We start from the raw sequence: 10,349 nt of genomic DNA, 5'->3' as shown, positions 1-10,349 counted from the left end.
AGCATGTTGGATTATTTACTTTTCTGGTAATTCATACAGCAAATAGTGTTAATACTGTTTTACTGACTCAACGTTTCGCAACAGTGCTAGTGGTAGTTACAAAATCTGAAGTGAATCTCATTCTCATGATTCTTCATTACCCAACTTAACGATACACGAACCAGTGGGTAAGTGTAGTAAAATTAATCCGGAGATATTTTATGATCACTAGTTCCTTCCCAATCTCACCAACAAACATAGGATTCTTGCCAGCGGAATCCAAGCACAAAACACATTCGTGGGTAGGCACCAGACAGTCACCAAATCCGATTAATATCCCCTTGAGAGCATGCATGACCATTCGTTTACTGTGTTGATTCGTTCGCTAAGCCGTTCCAGCTTCAGTTAACGAAAAGTTAGTACTGTAGAACGACTTCCCGGCTCTCATAATAGCTATTTCTATATACGAATGTGTATGTTGCTGTGATAACTGAGACTGGAGGTTGGATATATTGCAATTTAATTAAAACAAATTGAATTAAATAAAGTTTGTTGACGGACGGAGCTATACCCAGTTGATGGCATACTCCGCAAAATTACATCTCTCGAGTATGTGATGTATTATTTAAACAAAAATCTCATGTCGATCCGTCTAGTAGAAATATGACCAACTGAACAAACATATTGGAAGCCATTTATTAATACGTTTCAATTTCCAAAGGTATCGAATTATGTCAAGTATTGAATTAAATTATGTTGATTTAACTAGAAATGGTTATTTTAAGCAGATTCAGCTACTTTAGAAAAAACTATGATTATCATTGTGCAGCAAAATAAACACTCCAAAGTCATACATTTTATAGGTATGGGTATATCTCGGCATGTTCGAAGAGTTAAATAAACGCTTCGAGAAGTAGCTAGCCTTTCAGGTTGTTAAATCATCGTTTCATATTTTTCCAGCGATAATCATTCTCAGTGGAAACCCAAACATAAGCTTTTCAATTTAGCGGTCTAAAAGCCCTAACTTTGTTATCCTTTCCACTTTCGAGTATCGTTCCGACCTTTCCCGGCTCCAGCCCGACCGAAATCGCCAGAGTGGTTCCAAGAATCGAAACCATAAAGCGGTTGCTTTTTGTCAGCTGGAGAGTCCTTTAAAAGGCCAGGGTGTTTTGAAAGCGTGAATTCGACCAAGCCGTAGCCACAACCAAACAACCGACCGAAAACCACCACAACGCGAAACGGGGAAAGATACACCGAGGAAGAAGAAGAAAAAGAAAAGCTGAAACGAACGACCATCACAAAATTAATGAGCTTGGAACACTGCACCGAGAAGGTGAGGCTTTTTTGCACCCTTTAATAGTCAGAGCGTTTGCGATTTTTCCAACGTTGCTAACCGGAGGGGAGAATCCTTTCTTTTTAAGCTTTTATCATTATTAGAGCGCAGAGAACAGGAGACGGATGCGATGGGGGGCTATCCAAATGAATTCTGCGCAGAGTAAAAGTGCTCTTCAAAGTGCAGTTGGGAAAAATTAACTCGCAGAAAATAACATAATCATCGCTTTCTATCCTTTTCTTAACGCTCCGAAATTCCAAGAGGGAGGAGGGTTTTCCGGTCATTTTCTCGCTGGGTTGCTTGACATAAAGGATTTCGTAAAAGGCTGGACGGGTGAGATAATAACAGTTCGCAAATGGAAGGAAGTGGTTTCATACTTCAATGGTTTAATTATTTCTGCTTTGTAACAGTTTGTATTACAAATAATTTAAAACATTTTAGAGATGATCTTAAAATACCGAAATTCGTACAACTGAGCATTGAAAAATGTTTAAAATATCTAAGACTAGTTAATTTGTATAAATGTAAAAATAATATTTATACATTTATACAAATTAACTAGTCTTAGATATTTTATACATTTTTCAATGCTCAGTTGTACGAATTTCGGTATTTTAAAATTTATAATATTTATTAAATATTACAAGACAGTTAATTATCGCTGTTAAAATAACAATCAATAAGTGCAACATAGCGTCCTTTTGCAATCTACTGCAACAATCTGAAGGTTTATTTCTTTCGACTTAAATCTAAACAAATAATACAATTGTGTAAGCCCTCTTTGTAGAAAAAAAACTTCCTACTTTTCGACGGGAACGATCTTATCCTCTTAACGCAATGTCACCTCCTATAAGTGGGCTTTAGTGGCGAATAGTTTAACGGATTAGCACTGACCAAGCATTGTAGCAGGACGCAACCTTCCTATCTTCCATTTAGTTTCTTACTCAAAGGTGCCACTTTGCCTGGCTACTGCAAAGCAGTAATCCCATCCCAAAGAGGATTTACGACTTGATGGCTCAGCGCTGCACGAGGTTTGCTGCTTCAATGCTAATAAATCTGCTGTCGATTGGCGCCTCGGACATACAGACACTATACCCAGTCTCAATTTATCATAGCGTAGATCAGTCCGTACTTCATGGCGCAGAAATATTGGTTCTTAGATAAGAATTATAAACTGCAACCCATTGACTCGATTTCTCTTATTGGTTATTTTTCGTTACAGGTTGTGTTAAATAGGAGGCAGAAATTACAACTTCAGAAGCAATATTTCAGCAGTCATCGAATTATCAACATTATTCAAGGCCGATGTGGAATCTACTGCAGCACGATTGATCCTGTAAATTTGTGAGGTATGTCATTTGTCACACAATTTTTATCATTGAATTTTTTTTATTGAAGTAGAAGTAAAATACACGCATGACCAAGATATTTAGTTCCCAACTTTGCTAAATTTTAGATAAAATAAACAGTTGGAAACGATGACTGTAAAAAAGGCTCAAATAAAGCTCACTATAAAACCAAAATAAACACTATTAAAACATGATAGTTTATTTATTCAAACTTATGTTCTGTGTTCGGTAATTGTGATGCATTTTAGTATACACAATAATAATTATCACCCATGTTTTAATCAAACGGATCCTAAACCATTATTGATTCCCCTCTCATTTTAAAAGACTCTTTTATATTGGCAACGAATAGCTATGAATAAACTAACTTGAAACCACGCTCGCAAGAAATCCTATTAGCAGTAATAACTTTATGACCCGTTATTACTCTCCAGACTATTTGTAATTCAGACAATGTAGTCACTTGAGACTGGTGCCAATAATCATTAAACTTGAAGACACATCGTCATAAATTTGAGACCAATTCAAACGCAATGCGATGACATATTTTGGATACTCAAGAACACCCAGGCTAACGAGGTACGTAAACATTTTTATTACTACAATACTTTCTAGAAAGCACTAGAGAGGTGGCCTTTAAAGTGTGCCTCGCGAACGAAAAATTTTATGCGATATTCTTTGATTTAGCTAAAAATAATATCCTCCAGCTAGCTAGTTCCAGCTATATCATAGCCTCCATCGCTACAAAGCTTCGATTGAATCGAGAGATATATTTTTTATAGAAATGAAATCGAACTGCATATCGTTCGGAAGGCTGCCCTTGTTCTCGAAACCATTGCAACGAAGTGAACTGATTCGAAATTCTCGACGTGTCGGTTTAGCCGTCTTCCGCCCGATGCGGTCTGGTATCCATGTGAAGGAAAACTTCCCTCGACCAGAAGAAAACGGCAAACCCCGTCACGTTCGGCCTGGAACGATCGAAGTTTTTCCTCCCGCTCCATGGTTGTTTTTATTTGCAAATTTATACGATTCATCGTGGAGATTTGAAATTTTCATGAACTTTGAACTTTTATACCACAATGTATCCGGATGTATTATTTATCTGCGACTGAAGCTGACTTAGATATCCGTGTCAGTGTGCAACGGGATGCCATTTCGCATCGAATCGTGACCAGATGGAGGAAGAAATCTTTGGCAAACGGATATATGGCTCCGAACTTTATTACTGGCATAGATAAATTGTTAACAGAAAGCTCATTTCAATTTTATGCAGTTTCGTTGTGTTTCACTGCTGAGAGTGAGAGTAAAAAATTTAATAGGTTGATTGGTGAAAAAATGGATTTTTACTTCTAGCATTGTTATATCGCCGGTATTCAAGTATTAAGTTTCTTTCGGATAAGCCACCTAATGGGTTACTATCCAAACACATATTCCATGACTATATAACTGCAAGACAAATTTTAATTAACGTTCTTAGGGGCCATCCACAAAGTATGTCACGCTCCTAGGGGGGAGGGGGGTTCCGAGGAGCGTTACGCCTCATACAAAAATTTTAGAGTTTTAATACAAGAAGTGTCACGAAGGGGGGCCTCTTGAAAGGAAGCGAGCCTCTTGAAAGAAGGCTTCCGAGCCTCTTGAAAGAAGGCTTCCGAGCCTCTGAGAGGAGGCCTCCGAGCCTCTTGAAAGGAGGCTTCTGAGCCTCTTGGAAGGAGGCTTCCGAGCCTCTTGGAACGAGGCTTCCGAGCCTCTTGGAAGGAGGCTTCCGAGCCTCTTGGAAGGAGGCTTCCGAGCCTCTTGGAAGGAGGCTTCCGAGCCTCTTGGAAGGAGGCTTCCGAGCCTCTTGGAAGGAGGCTTCCGAGCCTCTTGGAGGAGGCTTCCGGGCCTCTTGAAGGAGGCTTCCTGAGCCTCTTGGAAGGAGGCTTCCGGGCCTCTTGGAAGGAGGCTTGAGCCTCTTGGAAGGAGGCTTCTGAGCCTCTTGGAAGGAGGCTTCCGGGCCTCTTGAAGGAGGCTTCCGGGCCTCTTGGAAGGAGGCTTCCAGAGCCTCTTGGAAGGAGGCTTCTGAGCCTCTTGGAAGGAGGCTTCCAGAGCCTCTTGGAAGGAGGGCTTCCGAGGCCTCTTGGAAGGAGGCGTCCGAGCCTCTTGAAGGAGGCTTCCGAGCCTCTTGGAAGGAGGCTTCCAGGCCTCTTGAAGGAGGCCTGGGCCTCTTGGAAGGAGGCTTCCGAGCCTCTTGGAAGGAGGCTTCTGAGCCTCTTGGAAGGAGGCTTCCAGGCCTCTTGGAAGGAGGCTTCCGAGCCTCTTGGAAGGAGGCTTGAGCCTCTTGGAAGGAGGCTTCCGGGCCTCTTGAAGGAGGCTTGAGCCTCTTGAAGGAGGCTTCCGAGCCTCTTGAAGGAGGCTTCCGGGCCTCTTGGAAGGAGGCTTGAAGGGGCTTCCAGGCCTCTTGGAAGGAGGCTTCCTGAGCCTCTTGGAAGGAGGCTTCCTGAGCCTCTTGGAAGGAGGCTTCTGAGGCCTCTTGAAAGGAGGCTTGAGGCCTCTTGAAGGAGGCTTCCGAGCCTCTTGAAAGGAGGCTTCCAGGCCTCTTGAAAGGAGGCTTCTGAGCCTCTTGAAAGGAGGCTTCCGAGCCTCTTGAAGGAGGCTTCTGAGCTCTTGAAAGGAGGCTTCGAGCCTCTTGAAAGGAGGCTTCTGAGCCTCTTGAAAGGAGGCTTCTGAGCCTCTTGAAAGGAGGCTTGAGCCTCTTGAAAGGAGGCTTCCGAGCCCTCTTGAAGGAGGCTTCCAGGCCTCTTGAAGGAGGCTGGAGCCTCTTGAAAGGAGGCTTCCGGGCCTCTTGAAAGGAGGCTTCTGAGCCTCTTGAAAGGAGGCTTCTGAGGCCTCTTGAAAGGAGGCTTCCGGGCCTCTTGAAGGAGGCTCGAGGCCTCTTGAAGGGAGGCTGAGCCTCTTGAAGGAGGCTGGGCCTCTTGAAAGGAGGCTTCCGGGCCTCTTGAAAGGAGGCTTCTGAGCCTCTTGAAAGGAGGCTTCTGAGCTCTTGAAAGGAGGCTTCTGAGCCTCTTGAAAGGAGGCTCCAGCCTCTTGAAAGGAGGCTTCCAGGCCTCTTGAAGGAGGCTTCCGAGCCTCTTGAAGGAGGCCTGAGCCTCTTGAAAGGAGGCTTCTGAGCCTCTTGAAAGGAGGCTTCTGGGGCCTCTTGAAAGGAGGCTTCCTGAGCCTCTTGAAAGGAGGCTTCCGAGCCTCTTGAAAGGAGGCTTCTGAGCCTCTTGAAGGAGGCTTCCGGGCCTCTTGAAAGGAGGCTTCTGAGGCCTCTTGAAAGAAGGAGGCTTCTGAGCCTCTTGAAAGGAGGCTTCTGAGCCTCTTGAAAGGAGGCTTCCAGGCCTCTTGAAAGGAGGCTTCGAGGCCTCTTGAAAGGAGGCTTCTGAGGCCTCTTGAAGGAGGCTTCTGAGCCTCTTGAAAGGAGGCTTCCTGAGCCTCTTGAAAGGAGGCTTCCAGCCTCTTGAAGGAGGCTTGAGGCCTCTTGAAAGGAGGCTTCTGAGGCCTCTTGAAAGGAGGCTGGGCCTCTTGAAAGGAGGCTTGAGCCTCTTGAAAGGAGGCTTCTGGGCCTCTTGAAAGGAGGCTTCTGAGCCTCTTGAAAGGAGGCTTCTGAGCCTCTTGAAAGGAGGCTTCTGAGCCTCTTGAAGAGGCTTGAGGCCTCTTGAAAGGAGGCTTCCGAGCCTCTTGAAAGGAGGCTTCCGGGCCTCTTGAAGGAGGCTGAGCCTCTTGAAAGGAGGCTTCAGGCCTCTTGAAAGGAGGCTTGAGCCTCTTGAAAGGAGGCTTCCAGGCCTCTTGAAAGGAGGCTTCCGAGCCTCTTGAATGGAGGCTTCCTGAGCCTCTTGAAAGGAGGCTTGAGCCTCTTGAAGGAGGCTTCCGAGCCTCTTGAAAGGAGGCTTCGAGCCTCTTGAAAGGAGGCTTCCTGAGCCTCTTGAAAGGGAGGCTTCCAGAAGCCTCTTGAAGGGAGGCTTCAGGCCTCTTGAAAGGAGGCTTGAGCCTCTTGAAAGGAGGCTTCCAGGCCTCTTGAAAGGAGGCTTCTGAGCCTCTTGAAAGGAGGCTTGAGGCCTCTTGAAAGGAGGCTTCCAGGCCTCTTGAAGGAGGCTTCCGGGCCTCTTGAAAGGGAGGCTTGAGCCTCTTGAAAGGAGGCTTCCGAGCCTCTTGAAGGAGGCTTGAGCCTCTTGAAGGAGGCTTGAGCCTCTTGAAAGGAGCTTCCAGAAGCCCTCTTGAAGGAGGCTTGAGCCTCTTGAAAGGAGGCTTCCAGGCCTCTTGAAAGGAGGCTCTGAGCCTCTTGAAGGGAGGCTTGAGCCTCTTGAAAGGAGGCTTGAGCCTCTTGAAAGGAGGCTTCTGAGCCTCTTGAAGGAGGCTTTGAGCTCTTGAAGGAGGCTTGAGCCTCTTGAAAGGAGGCTTCTGAGCTCTCTTGAAAGGAGGCTTCCGAGCCTCTTGAAAGGAGGCTCTGGAGCCTCTTGAAAGGAGGCTTGAGCCTCTTGAAAGGAGGCTTCCGGGCCTCTTGAAAGGAGGCTTCCGAGCCTCTTGGAAAGGAGGCTCTGAGCCTCTTGGAAGGAGGCTCCTGAGCCCTCTTGAAAGGAGGCTTCCAAGCCTCTTGAAAGGAGGCTTGAGCCTCTTGAAAGGAGGCTTACAAGCCTCTTGAAAGGAGGCTCACAAGGTTCTTGAGCCTCTTGAAAGGAGGCTTCCGAGCCTCTTGAAAGGAGGCTTGAGCTCTGGAAAGGGAGGCTTCCGAGCTCTCTTGAAAGGAGGCTTCCGGAGCCTCTTGAAAGGAGGCTTCCTGAGCCTCTTGAAAGGAGGCTTCCTGAGCTCTTTGGAAAGGAGGCTTCCGAGCCTCTTGAAAGGAGGCTTGAGCCTCTTGAAAGGAGGCTTCCGAGCCTCTTGAAAGGAGGCTTCCGAGCCTCTTGAAAGGAGGCTTCCGAGCCTCTTGAAAGGAGGCTTCCGAGCCTCTTGAAAGGAGGCTTCCGAGCCTCTTGAAAGGAGGCTTCCGAGCCTCTTGAAAGGAGGCGTCCGATTGAAAATTGGCTTTCCTATTGAAAATTGGCCGAATCGGACTATGGGCTTAGAAGTTATGGCCAAAATACTATTTCTTGTGAAAAAAGCGTGCAAACAAGTCTAGCTCACTTTTTTGAAACTGATACTACATCGACTAGCTTGGAATGGAGTGCATTCAACGGAAAGTCCTGTCCCATTGTTTCTTGTTGAAAATTGACCGGATCGAACTATGGGATCAGAAGTTATGACCAAAATACTAATTTCAAAACCACAAAACAAAATCACTTTATTGGCTGCATTTCGCGAGAAATTTAAGAAAATAAACAAATATGAAAAATAAGACCTATCCTCATTTATTTCTCAACCCCTTTGAACGAACGAGAAAGGCATCATCACCGCTTGGTGGATTAATGAGGGTTTCTTTTAACACTACGAATACCGTGATAAAATAACTAACGCGGACTACCGGATCGCGGTAGAAAATCAATGGGAACTAAATTTTCAAACAGCTGGTTCTCAGCCGTCTTTTGACCGATTGTCCCAATTCTTTTATGGATTACCCATCTTATATAGTTTCACCATACTGGAGAGTTATGTTTCTAGTGAGGCTCATTTTTCCCCTAAAGGGGCGTGAGTTAGGATGGTTTTTCCAAAATATTGTAAAACTTACTTTACACGACATATTTCACTGTGAACAACATTTACAGATTCCAAAAATATTTTACAACACTATTCTAGCATTGACAATACTATGTGTGAACAATATTTTTCTTCTGGACATCCCTAGCGACTCTAAAACGACCTCTATAACTGATGAAAGATGATATTCAAATTTTTCCGATGAAAACTACGAAAACCCGTGCCAATGAAAACCCATCATGTCAATGTACGTTCTTAAAGGCCAGATGTTCGATATTTCACTCAGTTTTGACTAAACCAGATGTTCTCGGTTCTCCAAACTGTTCTGGAGTTTGGATCAATGGGTCTACCAGGTCAACTGCGTTCGATAGCTATCCGAAAGCGACCAGTCATGTCCATACAAGCCCGCAGAGTCCACCCGTATGATTTGCAGCTCAGATATACCAAAACAAGCTGTTCTATGATCTTCAAAATGTTCGGGAGTTTGTATCGATTAGTCTACCAGGTCAACTACAGGGTGTTCAATAAGTTCGAATACAAATGTTTGATCATTGTGTTTGTAAGCCCAATGTACATATTCTGTATAAGTATTGGTGTCAGCGTTAGCGGTATATATACGCTAACGGATGTGTGTGGTGTTGACATTCTGTCACTTGTTGTTTGTTTATTACGCGCGGTGAAAATGGATTGGGGCATTGTGAACAACATTTTTTGAAGGTCAAAATCATTGCGGTGTACTACAAAACTGAGATTTTGGGGAAGATTGATACCCCCAGTGGCCCGGTGATAAGACAGAAATCATGTTCCAATAGGACGATAACCCTTTATTCACGGAAAATGCGATTTAAGCCTTATATGGGGACAATTTCATCGACTTTTTGGACAAAACTTTGCGACCTCCCAGCTTCCCGGATTTGAACCCTCTTAACTTTCTTGTTTGGTCCTTTATTATGTTAAAGCTGTACGAATACAAGGTCAGTAACTTGGACCAGTTCAAGACGTAATTCTCAAAATCTGGAACGAAATGCCCATGCAGACCGTGCGTGCCGCTTGCGATGGATTTCAGAATCGTTTGAAGCTCGTGAAGAAGTACAAAATAAAGGTCATTCCAGAAGAAATGTTACAAACGTTCCTTATAAACAATACTTTCAATGAAATGTAACCGGGAAAAGAAATAATTTAATTACAATTTTTAAACATTTTTTGAAAGTGTATTCGAACTTATTGAACACCCTGTACACTCGATAGCTATACGAAATCGACCAGTCATGTCCATACAAGCCCGTAGAGCTCACGCGTATGATTTGCAGCTCAGATATACCCAAACCAGATGTTCTAGGCTTTCCAATGTGTTCTGGAGTTTGGATGAATTGGTCTACCCGGTCAACTACGCTTGACAGCTACCTGAAATCGACCAGTCATATCCATAAAAGTCCGTTATGCCCATGCGTATGATTTGCAGCTCAGATATACCCAAACCATACGTTCAAGGTTCTCCAAACTGTTCTAAAGTTTGAATAAATTTGTCTACCAGATTAACCAGACCATAACGAAGGAATTCAGAAGGATTTTCAGGGCAATTCTGTAGGAGCAAAAATTCGAGGAATTCCTGGAGGAATTTCTGGAGGAATTCCTGGAGAAATTTCTGGAGGAATTCTTGGAGGAACTTCTGGAGGAATTTCTGGATGAACTTCCAGAGAAATTCATGGACGAATTTCCGGAGGAATTACTGGAGGAGCTTCCGGAGGAATTACTGGAGGAGCTTCCGGAGGTATTCCTGGAAATACTTCCGCAGGAATTCCAGGAGGAACTTTCGGAGGAATACTTGGAGGAACTTCTGTAGGAATTTATGGAGGAACTTCCGGAGGAACTCCTAAAGGGGCTTCCAGAAGAATTTCTAAAGAAACTTCACGAGAAGTCCTAAAGGAACTTCTGGGTGAGCCTCCGGAGGAACTTCAGGAAGAGTTCCTGGTGAAAATTCCGGAGGAATACCTAGAGTAGCTCAGTTTCGGAGTGGCTTTCAGTCGTAAATAACAGCG

The 10,349-nt window shown here is 44.5% G+C and overlaps 1 protein-coding gene across 1 annotated transcript in view; it reads left to right on the top strand.

Moving 5' to 3' along the window:
• The first annotated feature begins 2,534 nt into the window (after positions 1 to 2,534).
• LOC134211398 (uncharacterized) overlaps positions 2,535 to 10,349 on the top strand; it is a 368,779-nt gene continuing 360,964 nt past the window's right edge. The window contains exon 1 of the mRNA XM_062688211.1: positions 2,535 to 2,661. The gene's annotated coding sequence lies outside the window, so the exon portion shown is untranslated. The remainder of the gene's footprint in view (positions 2,662 to 10,349) is intronic.

The sequence above is a fragment of the Armigeres subalbatus genome, chromosome 2 (assembly GCF_024139115.2).
Source record: "Armigeres subalbatus isolate Guangzhou_Male chromosome 2, GZ_Asu_2, whole genome shotgun sequence".
NCBI classification, from domain to species: domain Eukaryota; kingdom Metazoa; phylum Arthropoda; class Insecta; order Diptera; family Culicidae; genus Armigeres; species Armigeres subalbatus.
The sequence above is the reverse complement of the archived record's forward strand: the minus strand, read 5'-3'. Positions and strand labels throughout refer to the sequence as shown.